The sequence below is a fragment of the Diabrotica virgifera genome, chromosome 4, assembly GCF_917563875.1.
Source record: "Diabrotica virgifera virgifera chromosome 4, PGI_DIABVI_V3a".
NCBI lineage: Eukaryota > Metazoa > Arthropoda > Insecta > Coleoptera > Chrysomelidae > Diabrotica > Diabrotica virgifera.
The window spans coordinates 137,714,122-137,727,689 of record NC_065446.1 but is presented as its reverse complement, the minus strand read 5'-3'; the positions used below and the strand labels follow the sequence as shown (position 1 = coordinate 137,727,689).

The 13,568-nt window shown below is 31.2% G+C and overlaps 1 protein-coding gene across 1 annotated transcript in view; it reads right to left on the bottom strand.

Annotated features, from left to right (window-relative positions):
- The window catches only part of LOC114333250 (zwittermicin A synthase ZmaJ), a 230,332-nt gene extending 217,153 nt beyond the window's left edge, over positions 1–13,179 (bottom strand). Inside the window, exon 1 of the mRNA XM_028283114.2 lies at positions 13,102–13,179. The gene's annotated coding sequence lies outside the window, so the exon portion shown is untranslated. The remainder of the gene's footprint in view (positions 1–13,101) is intronic.
- Between the last annotated feature and the right edge of the window lie 389 nt (positions 13,180–13,568).

The following is a 13,568-nucleotide window of genomic DNA, read 5'->3' as shown; positions in this document are numbered from 1 at the left end:
ATAAAAAATGTTTTTATTTTAGTTTTGATTATGCTGAACCCGAATCTGACATTACAATTTGCAAATTCAAAATGGCGGATTCAAAATGGCGGATTTTTCCTAAAATTCCTTAAAAAGCAGTTGTAAAATCCGAATTTTTTTTATAGAACGTGTTTCTTTACATATATGTGGATATTTTTGAGAGGTTGCTGAACCTGAATCAAATTTTGATAATTTAAATTATAAAATGGCAGATCCAAAATGGCGGATAACTTAAAAAATAGTTGTAAAATCATAATTTCTTTACAAAATGTATTTATTTCTACACATATTTATTTTTGAGAGCTTTGATAAACCTAACTTAAATGTTAACATTATAAACTATAAAATGGCGGATCCAAAATGCGGATTTTCTAAAAAGAACATAAAAAAGAACATTTTTCTAAAACATTTATTGTCTTTATTTTTAACAGGTTGTTGAATCTGAATTAAAGATTAAAAATTTAAATTTCAAAACGGCGGATCCAAAATCGGGGATATTTAAATGAAAAACAAGTAGAATCCAATCAAACAAATTATGGAATTTCATTCTTAAAAAAAAGATAAACAAATAATTTTCACAAAAATATTAAAAATTAAAATGTATTAGAAAGAAAGAACCAATTATTCAAAATCTATCTCTTCAATATTCAAAAAATTGTTGCAATGGAATCATAAATAAAAAGTTATTCTTAGTAAAAAGCTCTGCATATTCTAAAACTTTAAATGCAATCATAAAATATCAATTTTTATCAATTTTGTACAAGATATGTCAATAAATAAAAATTTCAGTTAGGAGTAAAATACATATATTTTTCATAATACTGAAAATTGTTATTATGGAAAGTTGTTCAGAATTAAAAACGATGTGTCAATATGCAATTACACTTTTATGCAATTTTTTTACATAATACCTCGTATAATATTGATAAAATATAATATTTTATATTTGCATATTAATAGACCATGCACAGCTATTTATGACGAATAACTTTCTTCATAAAATTAATAATAAATCAGTTATCATAAATAATAAGTGAAAATTTAATGATGTTTGGTATAATTAATTTGAAGCAATATTAAAAAAAACAAATTTTCGATTAGAAGGATATAATTACATATTGGAACATAGTTTTTAATTCCAAACAACTTTTCTTTATAAAAATTTTCGATATTGTGAAATATAAAGTTACTTTACTCTTGAGTGAAATTCATATTTTTTGACATACCTCGTACAAAATTAACAAAATTTGATATTTGATGGTTGAATCTTATGTTATATACGATGCAGAGTATTTTATAAAGAATAACTTTTTTCGTAAAACTGATATTAAAAAAGTTATCAATAGGTTCCAAGTTACGCAGACATACTGTATAACAGCTAAAAAAAATTTTTTTGTTGAACATTTATTATTTTTGAAGCTTATTATTAAATTAATTTTAGGTAAGTTTTACAGAAAAAAGTTTTGATCACTCTGTATATACATTTTTTCAGCTGGCAATTTTCGGTTTTTGTATTACATTTTTGTTATCTTTCTTAGTTTTCTCAAAAAGAAATTGTTTATTTCATTTTTAATCTAAAATAATTCAGTGTTTTTTAAAGATTACATCCTAGGCTTTAAAAAAATATTTAAAAAATTGTATTAGGTTTATTGAAACTTGAGTAATACCGTCTTAAAATGGTGGGAATTCTGTAGAACTACGAAGTTTTCAAAAATTACATTTTTTGAGACAGCGTATTATTTGAATTAAATTTTTGAGATTTTTTTTAATAAAACATCGTTTAGTAAGATGATTGAGAGGTAAGTTGTGCAAATTTTAGAGCTTTGTAAGTAAAATTGTATTAGTTACACATTTTTAAATCATTTTTAAACAAAATTCATGTAAGTCTCACTTTCCGCCCACACCGTACTTATGTCCATACGTTTTATTTCTTTTTATTACAACCATAAGATAGCTTATTTTATCTTCTTTCATGTCCAATTTGTAAAATTTCTTTTGATCCATTAGTTAAAGAATTACATTAAAAAAACTCAACCGTGCACTTCTTCCAACGCTAGTTTACATTGCGCCAATGTGTGTGAGAAGGGTGACTTTAGCGTTATAAATAAAAAATTACAGAAGCTAGAGATTTAATTTTAGAAAAATCTTTATATAAGGTTTTTTTTGTAAAATTTTCTGAATTTTTCAATGGTCAAGTCAGTTTTTTTCTAAAAATTATATTTTCGGAGTTATTTAAAAAAACATCTAACTTCGCTGTTCATTTGTTTAATAAAAAATGAAGCACCCACTTCTCGAGTAGAACTTTTTGATATGTTGTTTATTAAACATTTCTTAATGAAATTACAAAAAGTTTTATCTTGTTTGATTTTTTCCGAAGTGAAAATCTAAATGCACTCCCCTAATAATCTTGACTTACAATTGCCGAACAACTCTCGTTGGATGCGTCTGTTGTTAGGATGAATTGTTTCTTGAAATCTGGATATTTTAAGATCGGTGGCTTCATCAGAGGTGATTTAAGCTTATTGAATGCTTTTTCACATTCTTCTGACCAAAAAAATTCTACTCCTTTTCTTGATAATCTGTTGAGTGGTCTGCATATTTCAGCAAAATTTTGAATAAAACGTCTATAATAGTTACAAAATGCTACGAATCTTTTTGTTTCTTCCGCTGTTTTAGGTGTCGGGTATTGTTCAATCGTTGCATATTTCGCTTTGTCTGGTGATACTCCTTCCTGAGAAAGATCATGTCCTAAATATGTTACTTCTCTTCTAAAAAATTGACATTTTCCTGGGTTAAGTTTCAAATTGAATTTTCGACATGTCTCGAATGTCTTTTTCAGGTTGTCTAGGTGATGTTTTTCGGATATTATTATTACTACTATATCGTCCATGTAGAGAAATGCTTTGTCTGGTGTTAATCCCGAAAATGCTATTGACATCATCCTTGAAAAGCTATTTGGGCTTACATTTAATCCAAAAGGTAATCTGGTAAATTGAAATGCTCCATTTTCTGTGCTAAACGATGTGTATTTTCTCGATGATTTTTCTAATGGTATCTGATGAAAACCTGACATTAAATCTATAACAGAAAACCATTTTGCTCTTCCTAGTTGATATAGTATCGAGTCTATCCTTGGTAAAGGGAATTTGTCTGTGACTATTTTCTTGTTCAGTTGTCTAAAATCTATGCATAATCTCCATGCTTTATTTCCATCTATCGCCTTTTTCGGTACCAGCACTACTGGGCTGTTGTATTCTGATGTAGACGGTTCTATTATTCCTTGGTCTCTCAGTTTTTGTACTTGCCGGTTTAATTCCTCTGTTTGTGCATGAGGTGTCCTATAGTTTTTAATATATACCGGAGTTTGGTCTTTAACTCTCAGTTTCTGCTCGTAGAAGTTGTTACATGTTAGCATGTCATGCCTTAGGGCGAATATATCTGAATAATCTTCACATAAAGATACTAACTTATCGCATATGTATTCTGGAATGTCTAACTTCAATGATTCCCGTAATTCCTTTTTCCTATCCTTGCTGTCGTTGATCAGTCTATATATGTTGAATAATTTAATGTCTAATGTTTTTATTGCGTTTGTCTCTACTTTTACTGTTTCGTAGGTTGTGTTCAAAATTTTGATGTACGGATTATTACTTGAAATAATTGCTCTCGCTATGAATATTCCTGGTTGTATTTCCTGTTGTTCCACTATCCTGTCATTCTTCAGCGTTTGAAAAATTTTTACGACTCTGTAAATTTCACATCTAGGCGGCATTATTATCGTGTCAGTATCTATATTTTTCAAAATGTTTGTACTAATTTAACAATCGTTGTCATCTTTAATGTGCATTTTAAGGTTAGCGTAGTCTAGTATGCATTGAAAGTTTGAAATAAAGTCTCTTCCAATGAATCCGTCGGTTGGAATAGGAAAGCTAGGTTCCACTAACTGAAAGATATGCTCAAATCGAGATCCTTTTACTTCTAGCGTTGTTTCAACTTCTCCCATTGTTTGTAATTCTCCTTTAGTTACTCCTTTTATTTTCGCTTTTGTGTTTGGTTTCACATGCTCCTTCATAAAATCTTGTGAACATTTCAGGATTGAAATATCAGCTCCTGTGTCTATGATAAAGGTATTTGTGTTTTCTAGGATTCCTGTTTTCATTCGTACAAAATTCGTTAGGTTTAAATCGAAGTTGTAAATATTATATTCCACTTCTGACTGTGTACTTTCCTTGTTTCGTTCATTCAAAACCCCAACTGCTGGTTTTCTGGTTCCTCTTGGCTGTCTTCTAACTCAAGTAGCCTTACGTTTCTGTTACGTCCTCCTCTCTGGTTTCCTCTGTATGTTTGGTTGTTGAATTGTCTATATCCTCTGTTGGAATAATTCCGTTGGTTTCCTGTTTCTTCTCCTTCGTTCCGTTGTCCGAAGTTATTTCTTCTTCCTCTGTCGTATTTGTTATGGTATTCTCTTCGGTATTGCTGTTGTCCTCTCCTATTTTCATAATTCGTCCTATAATTGAACACTCTTCCCTGTGTGTTCTCCTCTATCGTATCAATCGATAAAAATTTAGATACTACTTCCTGCGGTGTTGTGAAATTACCTGCCTCCAGTATTAACTTAGCTCTATCCGTATTAACATTTCGTTTCATCGTTGCTACGACTGTTTCCGTTGTGTATTTTTTCGCTAGCTCCAATGGCATTCCTTCCGCTATGTATGCTACCTTCAACTGTTCCGCTAATTCCTCTACTTCGGATGCGTACACTGCTGCATCTTTGTTTCCTTGCCTTTTCTTTGCTAACTTGTCTATTATCGTTTTCGGATTGTCGCCTCTTAATTCCTTCTTCAGTGCCGCTGCTATAAGTGGGATCGTATCCTCTGTGGTTATCAGGTTTCTAGCCTTATTAGTCAATCTTGTTTTTATTAATGTTACCGCTGTTTCTTCATGTCCTTCTGCTATTTTTCCAAGTAACTCTAATGCGTCTAAAAATGGTTGTAGTTTCCCTGCGCTTCCATCACACTCGTTGGGCAATACCTTGCTTGCAATATTCAAAAATTCATTGATTGTCAGAGCCATGTTTAATATTTTTATCTCTTGTTTTATGTCGCTTTTTCCCTCTCTTATTTCCTCGTCAATTTTTTCCTCTATCTCCTCGTCACTTTTTTCCTCTTCTACTTCTTCGTCGCTTTGTTCTTCCTCTATTTCCTTGTCGATTGGTTGGTGTATTGAACTTGGAACTACTGTCCTTAAGTTTACAGCTTGAAATCAGCGTATAACTTTGTCTCTTATTTTTCCGAAATATTTGTCGCACGCTTCTCTTTGTTTGTCCGATAGCGCTTCCCAATTTTTCTTCGTTAAATGTGTGAATTTGTTATACAATTTAATTAGCTGTGCCGTTACTTCTTCTTGTATATCCTTAGATTTAGGTACTTTCTTCTTCAAGACCCTTCTACTTTGTCTTGTTACTTCTTGCGCAATCTCCTCAACTATTTTGATGAAGTCTTCCCAAGTAACTTTGTTGCTACTCATTTATTAATAATTTTCCTTATTCCTGTACCCGTAACGAACGCATAAATTTGACAGTCTTACGAGGTATAGTAAATATATATGTATGTAAAATAATATGTCAAAAATAGTAAAGATATAGTAAATTGCCATAAAAATCATTATATCAATCAATATAAATCACCATTAAAAAGCAGTAGACCAATAAAAATGTAATAAAAATCAGTAGGTCAAATAATAAATGGATAAAAGTCAATAAAGATGAAATATATGTTGGTAAATATATAAAAATCATATAAAAATTGTATCATTGCGTCCTATAATAACTAATATCAGGGTTAAAAAAAATTCCTTATAATACCAATAAGGTAATTAATAATAGAATAGTTAAATAAAAAGGGGTAAAACTTAAAAGGTTATGTGCATCTTAAATTACAATAATTACGTTAATATTACTTTATACTTTATACTTTATACTTTATACTTTATACTTTATACTTTATACTTTATACTTTATACTTTATACTTTATACTTTATACTTTATACTTTATACTTTATACTTTATACTTTATACTTTATACTTTATACTTTATACTTTATACTTTATACTTTATACTTTATACTTTATACTTTATACTTTATACTTTATACTTTATACTTTATACTTTATACTTTATACTTTATACTTTATATTATACGAATCAGGAAATACCATAAAAATAGCTAATATGGACTTACCACTTTTACACTTCAATGTCTCGCCAGTCCACGATGAATGTTCCTTTTGAGGTTCCTTCTGTGGGCCTTCCATAGATGCACGCCAATCTAAGAATCAGAACAGCCGTAATTATGTAAAGCACCACCTTCAGCTCCGTATCGGGTTTGACGTCCTTATTCTTGACGATAAAGTTGCTGTTCACTACTCCATTCTCCTGGAGTTCATCCTTGGACGACTTTCCTCCCATCCTTGTTCCGTTTACCAGTCCTGAGTTCTTCCCTGGTCTTGGATCGCCATATGGTGGCTCCTGGCTTCTGAGCCACCTTAGATAATTAGGGGTTGGTTACCCCCGACCATAAGGGTTGATGTAGTAAATAACTCTCACAGTTAATACATTTATTTATACGTGGAGTATTTAACGGTAAGTAGCTGGTGGTATATTATTTGCTTAATGTGATGTTACTCGCTGGAATCTCAACTGCTCATTGATTTATCTGTTCCCCGTGAAAATATAATTAATGGTCGATTGTTTTGTTTTATGTTTTGGTAAGCAAAAGTGAGAGTGATTAAAAACTGCTGACTGCTAACAAACATACATTGATTATTATTGCAACTTGACCTTGTATCATATACTACCATGTATCGATGTGGTAATCTAGGTTAATCGTATTTATTAAAAACAAACATATTTGTTTTTACCACGGGCATTTAGTTATTAAAGAGTTTGTCTTAAGAAGATGTTAACTGAGATGCTGTGTATCCCAACACATTCTGGAGGAAAAAGGTTTAAACCTTATTAAGACAAAGACAGATTATTTGCAATGTTCATTTAAAGATGGAGTTATTACAAATAAAATGGTATCTTTGGATGGTGAACTGATTGTAAAAAGTAATAGTTTTAAGTACTTGGGATCGGTATTATAGAGTAATGGAGAAATATATGGAGATGCACGAAGTAGAATTAGGGCTGGAAGGATGAAGTGGAAGGAAGCGAGTGGTGTGCTGTGTGACAGGAAAATTCCAATGAAGTTGAAGGGAAAATTCTATAAAACAGCCATAAAACCGGCTATGATGTACGGAACTGAATGTTGGGTAGTGAAAAAGAAAGAGAAACAACGAATGCATGTGGCGGAAATGAGAATGCTTAGATGGATGAGTGGAGTGACAAAAAAGGATAAAATTTAAAACAGGTATATTAGAGGAAGTTTAGGTGTGGCACCAATTGATGCCAAAATGAGAGAGCATATGTTGAGATGGTTTGGTCATGTTCAACGTCGAGACGCTAATCAACCAATACGAGGAATTGCTGAAGTGCAGATTCCTGGAAGGAGTAGAGAGGAAGACCAAAGAAGATGCGGAGGAAGACGATTAGGCAGGACATGTTGGTAAAGGTGATTAATATTTATATGACCCACGATAGAATTCTATGGAGAAATGCAATTAGGGAAGCCTACCCCTCATAGGGATAAGGCAAGGAGAATGATGAAAGTGAATTTAACTTACAGTTACTATTATCAAAATTATTCAAATTGTTTATGAGAAAAAAATGACTTTACTTTATTAAAATATTTTTGCAATGGTAAAAATGACTTTTGTTGATATTCTTTTAAAAATAATAAAAATATTGGTTTTCTTATTTCGGGTAATACTTGCCAAATCGCTGTATGATTATGGTAACGGAGCCCAAGCGGGGATTTTTGCAGTTACTCGAGCGCGTCAGATTATAACATGGGGAGAAAACTTGTAAATATACCTCTACCAGATATTGGCTCTTAATACAGGGGAGTTCGTTAAGGGGGATCCGAAAAAACTATTCTTAGAAAAACTCAAAATCGTCTGATTGATAAACTAAGTCAAGTACATGCAAAACACTGTATATTCCAAAAATATAACGATTTGAGCGAGGCCTAAAGAAATGGGTGAGCAAAGTTTCACAAAAAAAAAGAGAATATTTCGCGAAATGAAGGTCAGATAGAAAAACTAAAAAAAAATATGTGTTCAATATTTTTTAAAAATTTATCGAATGATACCAAACACGACCCCATTCGGAGAGGGGTGGGGGGTAAATTTAAAATTTTAGATACGAACCCCGCGATATTTCGCGAAATGAACATCAGATGGAAAAACTTAAAAATACAAGTATTCAGTATTTTTGAAAAATATATCGAATGGCACCAATCACAACCCCCCACGGAGGTGTTGTGTGGAGCTACTTTAAAATATTAAATAGGAGCCCCAAGAAAATTACTTTAAAAAATGGAAAGTCCCCCACTTTATGGAAAACTTTACTTAATATTTTTTTGGATTTAGGACCTAATATTTACAACCCAATAGGTCCCCATAACGCTCGAGTAACTGCAAATTTAGCATACTTTCCTCCCCTACTATTATTATGTTTTGAACAATAAAGCAATAAAGTTAAATAAAATTTAAACTAATTAACGAATCATCTTAAAATTTTTTGTGCGTTATATGGACTCTTTGACTCAACTTTTCGTGCAACATCAAAGTCTTATATTAATTTTCGCAAAAGTTATAGCAAATTTTTGATTTTCGAAATTTTAGTCTCATTTTGCAATTTCCGAAACAACAAATGATCGGGCCAAAATTCAAAAACTGCCATTTTAAATCTTTGCTCATCTACTAAAAGATGAATACTCTAAATAATATATTTAATTACCCTATTTTTACCTGTAGCCTTGAAATGATTGAATGTAAAGAGAGATTTTCGGATACCTATGCGTCTACGGAATCCAAAGTGTGTTTCTTATATGTCCACATCAAGTTTTGGCTAAATTTGTCTGTGAACATTTTAAATGTGTGAGGCATCAAACTTCTGATGCTGTGGTCGCTGCATTAGCTAGCGCTTTTTTTTTTTGGGGACAAGTGAATGTTGTCACTTGTTGAACATTCGTTGTGTCACCCAATGATATAATTATATCAATCTCCCGATTGATATAATATCATTTAATAGTTTTACCAGGACGTCCATGTACTCATGCGCTATTATCTTAACTATGTCGATTGGCAGTTGATCTGGCTCAGGGCTTTTTCCATTTCATGTGTTCTTTAATACATACACTAGTTGTTCCTTTGTAATTTATTTAACTATTTTTTAACGATATGTAGGTTTTCTCATTCGTCTCTGAATAGCTCTTTAATATAATATTCTTTTTATAATTGTAATTATTTCCCAGTCATTATCATGGTGTTCTCATTTTTATCTAAAAGATTTGTGTTGTGTTGGTATATTTTTGGCTTTTTATGTATGTGTTTTAAAGACCTATTTCTTTATATTTTGCCTCAAAATAAGTTTACGAGAAAATTGGCGTAAAACGAGAAACAACTGCAACGAAATATATAAATATGGAATGAAATACTAAAAAATACTACTTACCTTTGGTAAGTCGTCAGTTGTAACAGAACGACAAAAGAGCAAAATACAGGCAGTAGAAATGAAATACCTTAGACGAGATCGAGGAGTTGCAAAAGGGGATAGACTATGGAACACTCAAATAATAGAAGATTTGGAAATAGAGTCAATCTTAGAATTTATAGAAAGAAGGCAACTGAGTTGGTGTGTCATCTTCAGAGAATGGATTATACAAAACCGGCGAAAGAAATTTAGCAGGCAAAAACGCAAAAAAGAAAGTAGAAAGGTAGACCACGATAAACAAGGGATAGAAGCCTAGGAAAAATTTTCGAAAAAAGGGGAACGACGTGGATATAAGTAAGGATGTTGGCCAGAAATGAAGGAATGAGACAAATTTGTACATAATGTAAATATATAGCAGGATATTAGTTGAGTTTAAGATAATAATAGTACATAATAGTTTCCCGTTTTATACCGCTATGGGGCTTTGGGATTATAGCAGAGTACTCTGCTATCTCTAGAGCCTATGGTATTCAAGGAATGTATAGAAAGTTGTATTGGAATGCTTCTTAAATGCATTTATTGTTTTTCGAATTCTGAGGAACCTAACAAATATTTTTGAAAAATTTTAACGCAGAATGAAATACTACATTATTACCGAGGACTAAAAGCCTCTGAAAATGGCTATAATGTTTATTTTAATAAGTTACAGGGGCGAAAAACAAATCAGAAACAATTTAGTTTGATTTATAATATCAAATATCTAATTCAAAAAAATTTTTTGTTTATTCTAAGGGATTTTAGGTCCGCGGTAATTGCGCAAAATTGTCGAAATTGCCAAAAAATTAATTTTGCTATAACTATTGGAAAAATTAATGTACAGCTTTGAAATTTTTGTCAAATGAGGGTTATTTGGTGCTTAATATTTGACAAAAATTTCAAAGCGATTAATTCAATTGTTCAAATTTTATTCAAATTGTTTTTCCCAGAGAGTCCTTTTTTGCAATAACATAAGTCAGACAAAAATGATTCCAGTGATGAACCATTCTACAGGTGTCAAATGAAAGAGCATGAGCTACATTTTCAAATTGGTTTAAAAAATGAATAGTGTTTTAGGTGCACACCTACTAAGTAGTGTTATGTATGTATATAATAATAATTGATAAAACATTGTAGTAATATAATTTATAATATAAAAAATTAAACAGTTTATAAGGAAAAATTGACGATACTTTTGCATAATTACTTATTACTAATAAATGCATTTTTTATTCCCTTTTTTAAACTAATTTGAAAATTTAGCTCATGCTCTTTAATTTGACATCTGTAGAATAGTTCTAACATCAGTTTTTTCTGACTTATGTTATTGCAAAAAAGCTCTCTGGGATAAAAAATTTGAATAAAATTTAAACAATTAAATTAATCGCTTTGAAATTTTTGTCACATATTAAGCACCAAATAACCCCCATTTGACAAAAATTCCAAAGCTGTACACCAGCGGTTCTCAATCTGTGGTACATGTACCACTGGTGGTACATATCATTATTTGCGGTGGTACACAAAACGCAAAAACAGCCAAAATCAGCACCACTGTTATAGTTAATTAGATCGCCTAACTAGATAGGTATTGCAGTTAGGTGGTACCAAAAATAATAAAAAGTATTTGGTGGTACATGACTTAAAAAATTGAGAACCGCTGCTGTACACTTTATTTGACAATAGTTATTGCGAAATTAACTTTTTTGCAATTTCGACCTTTTTTTGCAATCATATTAACAATAAATGAGTATATTAAACTTTGTAATACGCCATTTTAAAGCTGTTTCCATGCTCTCAAAGATTTGTGTACTAAAAAAACCGTAAGTTTCAGTGTTGTCCATTTATTTGAAAAAAATGGCCGTTTTTTGACACTTAATTGTTTATAAATAAAAATGGCCGCCAGATCCTACGTAGAAAATAGTTACAGTTTGTTCTTATGGGTATTACCTGTGGAAAAAATGCTTGAGTATGCTGGCTGTTAAAGTATCATCGAAAAAACCTTATTACCCTGGACTACTTTGCAAAGTGACTTATTTTTAATTAAATAATTATTCAATTTATTTGTAATTATTTATGCATAACATATTGCAAATATCTTTTGAACGGTTATACTTACAATAGTGAAATTTGGAGGGAGAAAATAAATAGACTTATGTTTCTCAAATACGAGTAGGCCCAACAGGTAATGTAATAGTCACAGATGACATTACAGCGCCACTTTGACCGATCATTATTTTAAATGGGACCCTTTTACCACATGATATCTCGTTTGAAAGATATGAAAAATACCTATTTAATTATTACTTTTTTGGGTTTAAGTTAATTTATATGAATAAATTAAATAAACATACAATTATAGGTTGGCAAAAAATTAATAATGTTTTAAACGTCTGCCCATGACTATTTGTCAAAAAAGTCGACGTTGACGTAAAAACAACTAGAGAATTGAAAAACGTCAACTTTGTTGATAAATAACCTTAGGCGGACGTTTGAATCTTAACCTTAGGTAATATTAATTAATTGAAATTAGTTGATGAGACTGGCTATCTGATACCCAATTTTTATCCGACAGTGATATATTGGGACAAAGGATCATCCAACCTATCACGTGTGATTCGTGTCCGAAATTTTGTAGTTGCCAAACATACCCTGTCATAATTTACATAGGTATTTACGTTGTCGGACTAAAGAAACGAGGCTGTAAATTTGTCAGACGAGAGATCGAAAATCTTCCATGATTAATAACAAAAGTTTTGTATTAACAAGTTTTGTAATAACAAAACTCTACCGCGATGGAGTGACATCTGGCGGGTATCGGAATCAACGATCGGTCCCTCTTTTTTGTCCGACAAAAATAATATATTTTATTTTTACGTATAATCTTTTGATTAAAATTAAAAATTATAGTTTTGCAATATCCAAATATAACCGCGCTAGGGCTACACAGGTTTAGTTATGCGTCCTGAAACGCTTCCAATTTGCACTCTAAAAGTTTTCAGAAAGTGGTAAACTCGCTCAAACGGGCCAGTTAAAATCATTTTTAAGACTTTTGTAATCATTTTTAAAAAAGCACGGTATACTGGGGACAATTTAGTTGTTGATTTTCTTTAACATATTTCCAATTTAATCATAAATATATGCGTCACTAGATATAATTTACTGAAAATTAAGTAAAATTTTCTTCTTTTCATCGCCTTGTCATAGCCAATTGACTAGATTAAAATATTCAAAATCCAAATATCGATCTTTATATAGGGCTGTAGAAAAAATATTGTATGCACCACATATATAAAGTGTTTTTTATTCATAGAATTGCCTTGAAATAAATTTATTTGAAGTTAGGTACTTTATTTTAACTGAAGAAATAGTAGTTTCAATCGGGAAGCGAAAGTTTCAAATAATTTATTTTATAAAGCTAGAGATAAAAAATATTTAAAAAATGCTTACTGAGTATTCTTCCTCAGAATCTCCACGGTATCCACTGTATCCCACTAACACAAACCACTCCTCTCCTTGCAGTTCGCTAATTAACAACAAAACAAAACTGCAAGAAATATATAATCAAATTAAAAGCACCAACCGAAGAACAGAGACAGCGAATTGTTGCAGCTAAGAGATGGATGATTATTTTAGTGGCAGAGGGGGTTGGTAAAATTAAGTTTTTGTCCTCACAATTTCCCCTAGATCGGTTGCCCCTCCTTTCGGTACCCTAATGCGCTGCGAGAGCATTTTAAGGTCACAGTCAGTTGGTGTTGCATTTGAATTTGTCGATTATTTTTTTCAAGACCAAGAAAAATTAAGAAATTGAACGTGTACAATGATTTTTTAATTATAAAATACACTACTCAACAATTATTAATAAGGATCATAATTATGTCAAATTGTATTTTAAAAGTTTTTTGAAGTAGTTACTT